The sequence below is a fragment of the Mytilus trossulus genome, chromosome 7 (assembly GCF_036588685.1).
Source record: "Mytilus trossulus isolate FHL-02 chromosome 7, PNRI_Mtr1.1.1.hap1, whole genome shotgun sequence".
NCBI classification, from domain to species: Eukaryota; Metazoa; Mollusca; class Bivalvia; order Mytilida; family Mytilidae; genus Mytilus; species Mytilus trossulus.
This window is the reverse complement of record NC_086379.1, coordinates 9,764,162-9,780,606: the sequence shown is the minus strand read 5'-3', so window position 1 is coordinate 9,780,606 and position 16,445 is coordinate 9,764,162.

Here is a 16,445-nt window from a genome sequence, read left to right as displayed (position 1 = left end):
TAAAGGCCATTCGAGTTTTATTTACAATCACTTCGCTTCTTCTTTAGTGAAACAAAATCTTCATTGGGGTATTTAGTTTGAAAAATGTATCCATGTTTTTGACCCATACACAAACATGTCCGCTGTTGTTAAATTTAGAAGAAAGGAGTAAAATACTGTTTTAGCTGATATAATGTAATAGTATATCTAAAATATAAAACAAAGCCGATAGAGCAGATCTGATTCTTGTAAAAATGATATGCAGGTCAATGTCAACTCCTGAGAAATTTTTAAAAGGTAAGACATTTCAGGATTATCATTTTCATATATGTTTGTCAGTGTTGCTTTATTTTTTTGTCGTGCAGTTTAAAACTTTCAGATCTCAGGAGATGTTTTACTTTGATATGTATTTTTCACCTTCTGAAATGTATTTAGTTCTTCTTTGAAAGGTGAATTCATAAACTCATCATAGATACCAGGATTAAAATGGCGTACTCAAAACGCACTTTTTTTCTTCAAAAGTGTTATCAGTGACGCTCAAAACATTAAATTGTAGTATGTCATTTAATATACACTTAGGTTGCAATAAATATTCGCTAAATATGGTTGTTGCGCTATAAATGCACAAATGTTATTAATAAACACTAGTTTTATTCAGCATGCAATCAGTGAGTTATGAGGATCATAGTTTATTACCTGAATACATTCCTTTAACATATCAGACTTCCAACGTACATGCTTATTTGCTATATTCGAAATGACCTTTTGCTAATGATTGTGTTCAATTTTCAAAGTCAACCAATGAAATCAACCACCTACAAGTTATCTGCATTTCTGTAAAAAAAAAAAAAAGGTTTTATTGGACACCATTCGTACATTAAGAGACATCGTTACGTCCATCCCATGTCGGGAGTTGCAAAATATTATGTTGAATTGAACGAATAGTTAGGCAAATTCAATTCTTATAATTGATAATAGGCACTTCTGTCATTATTGGATAACACTTAGTGATTAGGTACCTACGGAACAAACACTATTTCTATTTTATCCGGTATAATGACGATCACGAAGACGATTGATGAACTTTAATATGGCTGGAAAACAGCGATTCCCTTTAGCTGGTAAAATAGCGTCATAAATCGAAAGGTTCTTTTGTTTTAACTTTGCTTAAAGTAACAAGTCTGCACACATTCAGTGTGCATAGTAATTGTTGATATGTTTGACAGTGTTTTCACCGGAGTTTGTGTATAGGTTGTGCCACCACAAGATGATTTTTTAGTTAATTTCTTTTGTCTTTTAAATAGTGATCTACATGTATGTATGCATGTGTTCTAGGTTGATGATAATCTTGCTTTTTTACATATGAAGGAAAACTCAAAATTGGCATTGTGCAAGATTGAACATAAGCTTTGTTTAACACAGTTTGCCCTTTGACATTGCCAGTGACCATTCTATATTACTTGTTAAGTTAAAAGGATACAATTTGATTTGCTTCTAAATTCTGTTGTGTTTTTTTGCAAAATAATCATATTTTTCTTTTTTCTTTCTGAAAACACCAACATTTCACGGTGTTGAAATCAGAGTTAGCAATTTTGACCACAAACATCAAGATGAATTTTTTTCAGTTTATGAATGCACCAAGTAAAAAATTCCAATGCGTTGCAAATAAAGTCATCAGAGCAACAAGGATCGAAATGTTGTATTTGCACCAGACGCGCATTATGATATCATTAATTGGTAATTACTCTACCATGGTTATCGTCATTTATTTGGTCTTTTTGGGCTTGTACAATTGACAATGGATACATAGTTTTATCTAATTTATTTTTTCTTGTTACGGTATTGTTTCCAGTAAGTATTTTACGATTTTAATTTCCTATGTTTAGTCATCCTCCATCTTTTCGATATCAAGTTTATTTGAGTTGTATTTTTCTATCACAGAAAAAAACTACGTAATTCCTTCAAACAATATCATTTCATTAAAGTATCTTAATGTATTTCAGACATTTGTCTAAGGCTTGTTTCGTACATTGGAAAACCGCAAATAACTGATATTTACATCAACATTTTTTTACGATCTCTGTTTCGATTTTTGCTTTCCTGTGATTTGTGAAAGTTAAGTATTTAGAATATTATTCAAAACCTTCCACCCATATTTTGTTTCAATATTTGCTTCCAACAATGCAGGTTGCACTTTATGTCATTTTTGTCAAGGCAATTACTTTCAGTAACGATACTCAGCTTTTCAAAATGTCTCTAATTTGCAGTATGAATATACTGTTCGATTAAACTATTTAAGAAATGTGCATATTTACTCAATAAGAATCCTTTTGGACAATTTTCTGTTTCCAACTTGAACATTAAACACCATTCGTATTTTTAAAAGAGCTAAAACAAAAGCGACTGTCCACATCAATGGACATCCAGGATCAGTTCATTCCGTGTGTGATATGTATGACATATTGAGTGACGTCTGGAAATCTAATTTCATTTTCATCAGTTTTCAATCCGACATTCTATTATAAAAAAAACTCAAATTCATTTTTAGATGAATTAGCTTTTTAGATGTCATTCATAAATAAGCATTACGTTGTAAAGTTTGTCTGCAGTACATTTTGACGACATTTATAATCTGATTATATAACTCGCAATGTAATGTCTCATGCGGAAATAAAGACGTCGTCAGGATGTAAGATTTTCCCCATGTAATGAATTGCATAATTGGATATAAATTGTTTATCTACAAGACAACATTATCTTCGTATATTAATTACTTTTAATACGAGTAGTACTTGAGAATCGCAGAAAAAACGTCCTTCGAATGAAAATTGTCCTGAGGCTTGACGGGTTTATTAATTTACCGTAAATATTAAAAAAAAATATGGTCAACAAACTAGTTATATAAAAAAGAAGATGTGGTATGTTTGCCAATGAGACAATTATCAACAAAAGACCAAAATAACACAAACATTAACAATTATATGTCACCGTACGGCCTTCAACAATGAGCAAAGCCCATACCGCATACAGTCAGCTATAAAAGGCCCCGATAAGACAATGCAAAAAAAAAATATGTTCTAAAAAAAAAAGCTTGCAAATTCTACATTTTCAGTGGTTTAATATTTTTTTTAATGCATCTGAAAATGCTAAAAATATTGATGTAGGTATAAATACTAAAAGTAAAAGTATTATCACACAAAAACAAAACTCAAACAATGTGATGAAAAGGAACATGACATGAAATCGAAATTGCAAGATATGGTATTTGGTGAATTACACTGTTCAAACTGCTGTATGAAAAAAAATATCAACCGTTTCGTAAAATGTTTAATCGGCAGCTAAGAATCAGAAAAAAAGTAAACTGAAGGTTTTATTTATACATGCACTTGTAGGGGTATCCCATCGAAGAAGAACCAAATTGGAGTTTTGCCAAGCAATACTTGATAAATATTTATCAATTGGAATTCTATTACACGAGTAAAAAAAGATTCATAGGAATTATTACAATAACTAATAGTTCCTTACCTTCATTGAATACAAGTAGGGGTGTCCACTAGAAGAAGAATCAAATAGGTATTCAATAAATTATTGATAAAATTAATATTTACTTAAATAACTAGTACATGACGTAAATGAGCTATTTTATTGAATTATAAAATAGAAATAAAGACTATACTAAAATGTCGGTTGCCATTTATTCGAGTATCACTATTATATTCAATACATGGCACAACCTATTGTCTTTGCCACAATTCCATCCTCTTTTGCTTGATTTAATATCACCACTACCAAATTTGTACATGTGTTTTTTTTTAATGAGCATACAGACTATACTATGCCTTTTTAAAATGGAAAATAAAGACTTCTAGTAATCCCCTTATGTCGGTCGCCATTCTCAAATAGATATAAAGACTATACTATAGTGTCGGTTGTCATATATTCGAGTATCACATTGATATTCAATACTAGGCACAACCTATTGTCTTTCCACAAAGACTATAAAAGTATAATGGAAATTGCTGCGTACCGTTGTACAAGTGAGAGTTTTAGAGCTATAAAACCAGGTTCAATCCACCATTTTCTACATTTGAAAATGATTGTACCAAGTTAGGAATATGACAGTTGTTGTCCATTCGTTTGATGTGTTTTGGCATTTGATTTTAGCATTTGATTTTAGCATTTGATTTTAGCATTTGATTTTGGACTTTCCGTTTTGAATTTTCCTCGCATTTCAGTATTTTTGTGATTTTACTTTTTAATACTTTAATAACACATATAGCATGTGTGTGAAGCATAAATCACATAATTTCATTAAGCCTAATGATATATATAGAAAATAAAATGAAGACGTATAATTCATATTTCAGCAATCTTAATTGTGTTTGTCTGTTTGTCGATTTTATTTTATCATGGTCTTTTATGACTCTTTATTAAATATTTCACTTTCCTGTTTTTTGTAAATTCCAGTGATTCCCAAAAACGTTTTCACCACTTATGCAATAACTTGCCGGAAAACTGTGCATGAATAATACAGCATGGAAATGGTTTTGAAAAGCATTCACATTGTCCGGTGTTGTTCAGATTTAAAATAAAAAGAATTTCAGTATGTATGAAAAAATGTAATGCATTGGAAATGTGTACTTTTCCTATTTTTTTAAAAAAGTGACAGTTACAGACGCTTGTTAACCTTATGGGGATACTGTAAGCTTCTGATTGGACATATACTCACAAGAGTTACAACGATAAAATCACAAAACCTGTAAGATTGACAGAAACAAATTAATATATACAAACAATGTCTACGTTTGGGATGGTGATTAAACAAACGCCTAAACTTTATGATAGTGAACAAGTTAATCAATTATTCATTCACTACTGCATCTATAAACAATATTTTAAAAGAAGACATTAAGAATACTAATCCGAGATGTATACTGTTACTTTAAATGTTACTTATTCTGATTGATTAATTTGGTCAAGGTTTAAAAGCTTTCGTACTTTTTAAGACAAATTTATCAATATGTATGATAATGAATAACTTCTTACGATTAACTACAATTAAATGCTTTCATATTTTTTATCTTTCCGTTACAGGCTGCATACCATCAATAAACAAATTATAAAACAGTTATTTAAAATGAATCACCATCGTCATAAAAAGTATATATGTAATGAACTCGTTTCAAAATCTGTTGTCAAAAAGAAATGAAATGAAAAACAAATATGCAAAGGTAAACGTCCAGAAATATAATTAAAAAAAAAGACATTGTGTGAAAGAGAAAACACACAGGCAACAATGATTAACTAGTTTTCAAACCATATGTCAAGCTCTAAAGAATCCCGGGGATTCCCAAGTTCAAGAAATTAACAAAGACAAAAAAGTCATAAAGTACATAGGAAACTGCACGAAGCACCAACGGTCCAGATATTCAATTTTTGTTAGACGTCGATTAGCCCCTCTTATATGAGATCAGAAGAATTACAAAGACATCTTGAATAGTTATTTAGTTTAATCAGTAAAAACATGGAACATAAAGTGATAAACACAGCTTTAATTCAAACAATACTAAGTGACGCTGCACCAACGAATAATTGCATTAAAGAACCTTAAAGCAAATAGTACATGGTATTCTCTTGTTTACCTTTTATTGCGTTTAAATTATAATCTTGTTCGCTGTTTTTCATAAAATTCTTTATCAGAGCAGTGTATTTAAATTAAATTCTGAATCAGATTAACGTTTATATGTTATAACTAAGAGTAATGAATCAATATTTTTGACGACGGGACAATTAGTCCTTATCGGAATCCTACCAATTCGACGATAAAAACAGAACAAAGGGAAATAATTATAGAATAACTAATCGAAGAATTCAAATAGAGAAAAATATTCAACGAGTGACCGAGAAACGCACTAATTCACGCGTATCACATGAGTTAATTAACAGTGTTGTTTGGTCACGAGTTGAATATCTTTCAAAATTTGAATTTTTTAATTAGTTATTCTTTTTATTACATTGGTAAATGGATTTTTAAAAAGAAATAATTGTAAAACATGTAAGGAACTATATCTTTTTCTACGCATTCACAATTTGTTTTGATCCGCTGTTATCGACGTCTTGACAACGCCTATTGTTGTATGAAGTCAGAGAGTGAAAAATAATCACGTTTATTTCACATGTGAAATTATCGGTTTTTATTTAACTGAGAACCCCATGTAATTCATTGCAACCAATGTAGTAATTACTTTTAAAAAGAAAATGTCTAAGCTCTTTAAAAGTTCATTTACAATGTAAAAAAGTTATCAAAGGTACCAGGAGTCGATTTCACAAAAAAAAAACTTACGACTATCGTAAGTATACTGATTTGTTCATGACTTAAGACCAATCTTAGTCGTAAGTTTTTTGTGAAATCGACTCCTGGATTATAATTTTATACGGCAGACAAGTACAAAGTTGAAGAGCAGTAAAGATCCAAAATTCCCAAAAGTTGTGTCAAATACGGCTACGGTTATCTAATCCTAGGGTAAGATAATCCTTAGTTTTTGGAAAAAAGTTTTGAAAACAGGAAATTTATACAAACTACCATATAATTGATATTCATGTCAACACAGAAGTGCTGACTATTGGGCTAGTGGTACCCTCGGGGACGAAACGTCCACCAGCAGTGGCATTATTAAAGGTTGTATATCATAAATAGTAAACAAGTGCATGGTCAACACAATTTTTTGAAATCATTAAAAGGTGACCATGCTATCACAGTTAATATCGTCCAAAAAGGCGCAAATAAATGAAATACAAATATTGTTTGTGAATCATGTATAATATAAAGATACGAAATGCTGCTGCGATTTTAATGTCATGTTTACTAGCTATACGTTCTTGGAATTTTAAAATTTGTTTCAAAGCGCATAGGATTTTCTGTATTTCTAATGATTTATATTATCAAGATGTCTTACGTAAATACAAAATTTATATGTTGTGTTATCAATACTATGTATTCAGAATAACAAATAAGTGATTATAATCATATATAATTGGCGTTTGTAAACGTGCAATCAAATGTTCGATAAAGAATACTATTTTGACATTTAGTACAGTACAAGAACATAAACGACTGTTTGTCTTATAAAAACGAGCCGTTTGTCTAAAAATTTCCATCACTGCCGTAAACGAACATCTAGGGCTATTCGATTATTATTGCAATTTCCATATTCTCAGAATATATATGCATAATTTTAGGAATCAATCGAACATAAAGTACTAGAAACGTAACCCTATTAGCACATTTTTAAGATAAAGAAGGAAATAAAGACATAACAATGATAAAATGATGGTTTCATAGAGAAAACACTGTGGTTTGATAACGTTTGTGTAACTTTGTTTGTACAGATTGTCTTGTAGTCTGAAATAAAATCGACGAGTTAGCTTCGTTTATGTTCTAATTTTATTTCGATATTCTAATGATGCCACACATCTAATCTACTATTTGATAGCAATTTCAAATCTGTAAGTGAGAGTATGCTGATAGATATATATGATACAATAGTATCACAATAGATAGAAAAATCCTGTGATTTGCCATAAAATAAAAGTAAAAGTCAACATTCTCATTTACACTGTTGTGGGGGTTTTTTTGTTCTCAAAGAACACATAACCTGGTTGCACCAAGGACTTGAAAATATACGCATTATCTGCTTCTACGCTGAGCACGCGGTTTTAAAGATTAAGAGAAAAGACGCAACTGCTCATATGTCTTCATGCGAACTGTTACCCTGTGAACCAGCATTTCAGCAATCGGATCAGCGTGTGAGTCAGTTACAAAGCAGGGTTTGTATTCATTTCACATTATCGTGTTCTCGTAATGTAATTATTTGGTGCTGAAAGTAGAATATCCATACTTCTTCTATCATAGCTGAGCGCAATCGTGTTATAGGTTTGTGCTTTTATAACGAATAAAGATATTGCTATTTGTGCTTTATGGAAAATTTGAAGAGGACGTCTATCCCTACATCGCTATATAATACACGTACCAAAGTACTATAATTTCGAAGCTTGTCCTTTAAATTTCCAAGAGCCTCAGAAAACAAATACATTTTGATATTCAAAAATCGATATTTTTACTCTTACATTATATATTGTCTCATCCAGTTCCTTAAACTATTGAAATTGAATCGCCTATAACTATATGTATTATATGTTAACAAAAGCTTCTCATAGTAATAGATAATATCACAAGTTAATCGACTTCGGATAGCAGTAACATAAGTCTATCTATATTAGATGTAAAATAATAACAAATGATTCATTCTTTAAACTATATCTATATCTTTTGAAAATTACACAGGAACACATTAGCATTAGGAAATGTCTCGTTCCGTCACTTTTTTGTTTCTTTATCAAATACAAAGTAGTCTTGAAAATGTCTTCTCGATGAAATACAATTTGCATAGATGATAGGGTTTGAGTTGACAAGTGCACACCATAACACAATTAAGAACGAAGTAGTTGAAATATTTGGCTTTACATACTGTAGAATTAAGCTTAAATTGTGTTATCCATTGATGTGAAGGATATAACTTGTGTTTCCCTTTATAACTTTAAGAGTAAATTGAATTTTAGAAACATTCGTACATTTCTTATGAAGTGATCCCTATAATTCAGTTTCTGTGAGACAAATATTCGAATGTTTGACATTTTCAAAAAAATGGAACAGTTTATGAATTTATAAATTATTAAGAAACTAAGGTTTCAACTCCCTCAGGCAAAGTTGGCTTTAGATGAATTTGGCTATTTATTTTAGTTTTTTTTACATACAGCTCTTTAACGGTTTTGGTACTTATACATCTTCGGATTTCAAATATTTGGCTTTAAGCGTTTCTGATGAAGATAAATCCAGAAAAGCGCTTCGGACGCAAGAAATTAATAACGTGTTGTTTTCAATATTTTATGACATTCAAAAAGTTCGTTTGATAACCTTATAGCAGTGCATCTTTTCTCAGATCTATAGCTTTTGAAACTATCAGTAAGAAAAACATAACTACTTTGATTCGTTTGTCTGTCAATCCGTCTTCCTGCTAGATGTTTCATGCGTTGCTATGTTTCAGGTACGGTTGGTACGTTACTCAATTAGAGATCTTAAATGAACTGAGTTGACACGGCCTTTAACATGTTTTAATTCTAATTATCGCTATTTTGTGCATTTTTCGTTTGATCTTTTTTGTGATAATTTTCATATCATGCTTCTCGCTTGATATGGAAAAATTATCGCTAGAAGCTAAGGGGGCCACGTGGGGTTGCTAAGGAAATTGACATTGAAATTGACAACGTCGTCATAGGTAAAATAGCGATAAACAGATTATCATTGGTCATCTCAACTCGATTGCTTTTCTCACTTTCGCTGTTCCAGCTCAAGCAAGAAAAAAAAATTTCGTTGAGATTATCAACGATAACCTATAAATATAGGTTACCTTATTTTTACGTATACAGTATAATTGTTTAGGATTTTGGAAAGTTATAAAAGCTTTAAAAAAAGCATTTTAATAACAACACGTAAAAATGTCTTTACTAACACGTTAAAGGCTCAATGAATAGAAACGTTCGATTTTCTAATTACTCACAACAACTCATAAAGCGGTCGTAAAATACTCAATTTGCAAGGAATTCGTGAATATGTGCAAATCGTTTGGACCCGTAAGAATAATTCGTGTAAATGTCCCAAATATAAGCCATAATAAAAACATAAACTATTTCATTGTTCATTATTCATTTTTTAATATTGAATAATGAATAGTGAACTATTTCATTATTCATTATTGAATAATGAATAATGAACTATGAATAATGGACGTACTTCAGCGCGGTTAATAAAATTACGAAAAACAAAATATATTATTCTGTAAATAAGTTATCTATTGCAAAACTTCGGAACCTAGTTTTAATAGTATCAGCGAAAGTTTCTTCTCGTCACATTTCTTTTGTTTGATTTAATTGTATCAAGTCTTGAAACTTCTTTTCAATTTAAAATAAAATTAGCATACAAGACACATACTGAATTGATACGTACCAAAACATCGCAACCCAATTAGAAACAAAGACGCTGAAATATATAAGTGTTGACTAATCTTTATATACTGTCACATTAAACTTAAATATTGAATTTTATCATCTGTTGATTTATACGATAAAACTACAGTTTTTTTCGTCCTATTCAGTAAAGGCGTAAATTGAATTTAGAAACAACATTTTCCTACATTTCATATCAAGTGTGACGGATAATGACTTTTATTTCCTCTTTGAAAGTGTAACGTTTTAAATAGGTTCTTGGTTTTCTAAAAAAAAATGTAAAATCACAAAAATACTGAACTCCGAGGAAAATTCAAAACGATTATTCAAATTAGAAACACATCACGAATCTACCATCACTGATCATGATTCTTACCTCTTTTGTAAGACATATCTATACTACTCAAATAACGAAGTCTAATTCGTTAGCAGATTTGACGCAAAAACGACGAACCGAATAATTAAACTTTATAAATAAAGTGGTTTCCCTGTCAGTTAAATGATATCTCTGACTTAAACAGTAAAATAGTTACAGGTTTAAAAAAAAAAAAATTAGGAGGGATATGTAGATGGTGTAACGGGTCAAAAACACATCTGAACTTCGTCATTAAAATTGAATGTCATTAAGGTTGAAGGAAGCATTTAAACTAGACAGGAGCTTTTGGTAAGTTCCCTGTTGGACATTCGGGAAGTCAGTACGAAATAAGGTAAGTAGCAAGTCGACCATCTTCTCCAAGATCTCTCTGATACTAGGCACAAACGAGATGCCTCTGTATGAGTTTGTATCTGTTTTTGGCTTGTTTCCACTTTTATAAAGGAGTATTATCATACGCTTTCTCCAGTCGTTCGTAATGTACGCACATTTGAGACACAAGTTGAAGAGGTGATGTAAGTGTTTTATAAGTAATTTACCGTCATACAGTTTGTGCTCATAAAACAAGCCGTCGTGGCCACACGCTTTGTTGTTCTTTAGTTTTAGACACATTTCATTTACATCTGATAATTTAAATGTAATGTTGTTCTGATCACGGTTGACAATTTTATTTGCGAATAGATGACACTTTCTCGGCAATTTCTGTTTCACGCTTCGGGTCGGTATATTTCGACGAAGAAAATACATTTTGGAAATGAGATAGCCAGATATCGTTGGTCTTTTTAGGGTCAGTATAAGTCACACCATCTTTCAATAACGCACTAAAAGCGCTTGATTTCTTTGTTAGATTATTTATTATTGTCCAAACCGTTCTTTGATCAATATCAAGGTTATTTTCGATAGTTTTTGCATATTCATAGAATGCGTTTCTTAAAGCTGTACGAATTTCTCTTTTTGCAGACTTATATTTTTGAAAAAAAAACACAGTTTGTATCATGTCAATGACAATTGTCTATCCATTCATTCCAAATATTACGCATCGAGTCTCGTAAAACTTTAAGGTTCTCAGACTGATTCCAATACAGTTTCGAGTGGCGATTGAATTTTTCAACGGTAAAGTGTCTTTTTCGGCTTTCTTAATAGCACTGACTATGCAAGAATAGTATGATTCAATCACATCAGGTTTGGCTGTATTTGGAAAATTTACCGTCCATATATTTGCTGATACTGCAAAAGTGTAATCCTCTATAGAGTTTGTATTTCGTGCGCGTTGCCAACATACAGTTGGGTTTTGTTTAACGTGTTGCAATTTTGTACGGTTAATTAAAATGTGATCAATACAAGTCGAATGACCACCTTCGTAAGATTGGGACGTATTAACAGGTCCTTTACTCATTAATTCCATACAAGTCGAAGGACCACCTTCGTAAGATTGGGACGTATTAACAGGTCCTTTACTCATTAATTCCATACAAGTCGAAGGACCACCTTCGTAAGATTGGGACGTATTAACAGGTCCTTTACTCATTAATTCCATACAAGTCGAATGACCACCTTCGTAAGATTGGGACGTATTAACAGGTCCTTTACTCATTAATTCCATACAAGTCGAAGGACCACCTTCGTAAGATTGGGATGTATTAACAGGTCCTTTACTCATTAATTCCATATTAAATGAACAAAGATTGTGAGTTGACGTCAAAGTTCTACAAAGTTTACTTCTTTCGTCGTATTTTATTTTACACTTCGGGCTGCCTATTTTCGATTTGAAGTCCCCCATTAAAATCACAGAACCAAACTCTTCGTAGACAGAAGACAGTTTTAACAGCTTATCTACTTCGTCTCGGAAATACTCGTACGGTTGAATTACTGCAGGTTAGTATAAAGAGAACACAGAATACTTTTTACTGTTTGGTATATTCATTTCAATATCGATAATTCTGTCGCTGTTAACCGCAATTAAAGATGTAAACGTAAAATGTCTTTTGATATGAGTAATGTAACCCCGGAACGTCCTTTGCAGGTGAGTAATTAAGGATTAAGTTCATCAGATCCTTTTGTAATTGAGATATAATTCTTATCAATCGAATCAAGAACATGTAAGTACGTAGCCAATGTTCTAATAAGGCGCATACATTTACATTATACATCCGAAGACTTTCAGCTAGGAACGGTATACACGAAAAAAAAACCTCTACAATTCCAACACATTGAATTAAGTTTTTCTTTATCAACAGTCATTATAAAGGGTTAATAGAAAATTCACTGGCGAATTGTTCCCATGGTAACCATTGTTTCATGATCTTGGAAAATGTACCGAAATACTATTTGTGTTATTTGTACTGGTTTCACTGTCAGTTAAATGATATCTCTGACTTAAGCAGTAAAATAGTTAAAGGGTTAAAAAAAACAGAAAGAAATTAGGAGGGATATGTAGATGGTGTAACGGGTCATAAACACATCTGAACCTCGCCATTGTATAGGGAATGATGATATTACAATCAATCATTGACCCCAAAAAAATACATCTTCAAGTAGGTCCCAGTTGTAGTAAGATATTAAAACCAAGCCGGATTCAGACAGAAATATTTTGAAAGCTAAGAAAATTTTGCACCTTATTATCTGCACGACTTTATCAAATGACATTACTTTAAATCCAGGCTGATAGTAGGTACTTTAATTCAGACTCGGTTCTGTTCTAATTCTTTTACAAATTCCCAGCTAGCATAGTGATATTCTTTACGTTCTTTCATATATCTATCCGTCCAGTCGTCAGCAGCAGATATCAGAAGCTCCGCCTAACACTGACTGGAATTTTCTTGTAATAAAAAATCGTTCAGTACCAAGTTTCTTATTCGTGGGTAGGGGTACCAACGGAAAAATAAGGATTATTACGATCAGCATGACATTGAGGTGATTTGTATTTCGATTCTGCAGCTCCTATTATGCTGGTAAAGTGGTTAAGTAAATTTCAATGTAATATTGAAAGTAACTTTTATCACAAAATGCCATTGTGTACCTTTTTGTTCAAATTTAATCGGATTCGTTTATTTGGTTAAGCATTTGATAGCATAGGCGTAACCATAGCTGTAAAAATGAGACATGGAACTTTCAATATTTTCGTAGATTTTTTTCTTTTGTAGGTAATTTGAAAACTCGATCTTTTTCTGAAATAATTTTTTATAAACTTTAGATTTCTAATCACCTATCATTGTCTTCAAACGGATATAAATTTGAACTGAGTGTATGGTATTGAGTAAATAACTGGACACTTCATTGATGAGTTTATCCCGAAACACCTGTCTATAGATGGACTGGTCTTAATTAAGCGAACCAGTTAAACCCCGCTCAGTCAAGTGTAATAAATCAAATAATACTACCATATCCCGGTTTTAATTGAAAAATCGTCTAAAAGAAATAATTCACAATGCTTTCAACATAAATATGGTAGCATACGCCATGAATTTATTACTTTAAAATACCATACGGCATATTTTGTTAACAGTTTAACCAAAAAATAAAACATGCTTATCAGAGGAACAAGTAATCAGTATGCTGTAGTTTCTTATTTGTTGGATTTAGAGGAAGACGTTTTCAACAAATTGTCGGCATTCCGATGGAAATCAACTTTACGCCTCTGCTTGTCGACATCTTTTTATTGTCATAGGAGTCGAAGCTCCTTCATGCACTTGTCAAAAACAAAAAGCTAAAACAAGCCAGGTTATTTAATTTCACATTCAGATATATATTGATAATATTCATTTCCATCAACTATCCAAAGTTTTCTGATTGGATTCCATTAATGTAACCATAGAAGGATAGAAGAAACAACAGACACGCCTTCCTCCTCCTCGTGATTAGTTTGACATACGAACTCATCTCAGAATATATGACAAAAGATACGATTTTAATTTTGAAATTATATATTTCCCCAACCTCAGTAGCAATATACCAACTTCATCTGCAAATGGGTTTTATATATCCCAACTTTTTCGGTATTCGGGAGCTTGCAGCTGCTACTTAGACTTTGTAGAACGTCATCAGTATCTGAGTAGAAAGTTGATGAACCAGGGGTATTTCTCGTCCTTTTTCTTAAAAAGTTTACCGGAAGGTACCATGACCTTATTGATGACTATTCTGTATCAACTTTATAAACAATGCATGATGGTCTTAAACAATAGATTCTGGTTACAAATGTTGTTTATCATCTTAATAACTTGTTCTATTCTTTTATTTGTCTTTTTGAATAATATTTTTGCTGTTTATAATATGTCTTTATGAATAACAGTTTCACTGTTTTTTTTAGTGATATCTACTTGACGTCGCTCTGTACTTTTTTACCTATTTTTACCTGTTTGGTTTGTTCACATATCGTTGTCAATATAATGGAATTTTATGCGATTGGCATACAAAAGAGGGACGAAAGATACAAAAGGGACAGTCAAACTCATAAATCGAAAATAAAATGACAACGCCATGGCCAAAAATGAAAAAGACAAACAGACAACAATAGCACACACAACATAGAAAACTAAAGAATAAGCAACACGAATCCCATCAAAAAACAAGGGGTGGTCTCATGTGCTCCGGAAGGGTAAGCAGATCATGTTTCAATTGTGGGACCTGAGAGGTGTAGCTGGCTATAAAACCCAGTTCATTTCATCATTTTCTACGTAAGATCTGTCTGTTCCAAGTTAGGAATATGACAGTTGTTATTCATTAGTTTGATGTGTTTGAGCTTTTATTTTGTCTTTTGATTACGAATTTTTCATTTAGAATTATTCTCGGAATTTGGAACTTTTGTTATTTATCATTTGTTTAAACACTTTTTTTCTGTTGCTGATTTAAATAAAAAAAAATCTTTGTCTTTGGGAAAATCAAAATATTGTGTGATGGGAGTCGTTATTTGGACCACTAAAATTGCAAAAAATAGAAAAAATATTCTGTCCGTTCAACAATTTTGATTATATTAACAAATTTACCAAGTGAGATATCATCTGATATGAATAGAATAGAATGTGCTTATGATATTTCTAAAACATGTTAACATTGACTTGTTAGGTTGCTATGTTATGCAGCGTTTTGGCAGAACTATAAATACTTTGTTAGACTTTTCTAAGATACAACACGTCTTTTTCCTTGGTGTGCATTATTTAATTACCATATGACTTGCAAAGCCAATCCATTTCCATTCTCAATATTACTGACTTGACAATTATCAGTTCATCTTAAAATGACTAAATCACAACTAAAACATGTACACTAAGCAGAAGTTTCAAAATTGATAGACCGTGACGAGGTGGCAGGGCCAAACATTCCCCATGAAAATAAGATGTGCTTATATTTTGCACAAACAATCACATGAAAGGTAAGCATTTGAATATATGTCTAGCCTTCAATGGCAATTTACTGGCTTAATTGGGCCTCAAAGTTGAAACCAAATTCCTTCTAAAATTCCAACCAAAGAAATGACTTCAGCGTTTTGACGTCGCTGTAAGGCGGCAAAACAAAAAAATGTAATGCCTATCAAGATGTAAAAAAATATTTGGAATAGTAATTTTGTCAGAATTAACCTGCAAGAGTATAATTATGTGCTTTATTTAAACCTCAAGGTACACATCTGAATTCATGGTACTGCAAATTTTAGTGAAGCTTGAAGGACATTAAGAAAATGGAAGAAATTTGAAAAAGATTGAAAGGAAATTGATTTTACTTCTTTTGATTTTCGTATTTATGTTGTTCATAATTTACAAACAAACTTGTATAAAACGACAAAATTTTGGATAATTTGTTCGTTAATCTCATCTCCTGATATATGTATGAAATAGGGTAATCTGCTACAAATTGAAAATACCCAGATATATAAACTTATATAAACAATTATCTAATCCTAATACAGGATTAAGAAGATGAAAAAAATGTAGCTTGATATATTACATCTACTTCAAATAATAAATCCATAATGTTGTCTCAGATTGAACATCTATCAGAACACACGCAGTGGATTGCGTGTAAGACCTTATAAACTGTA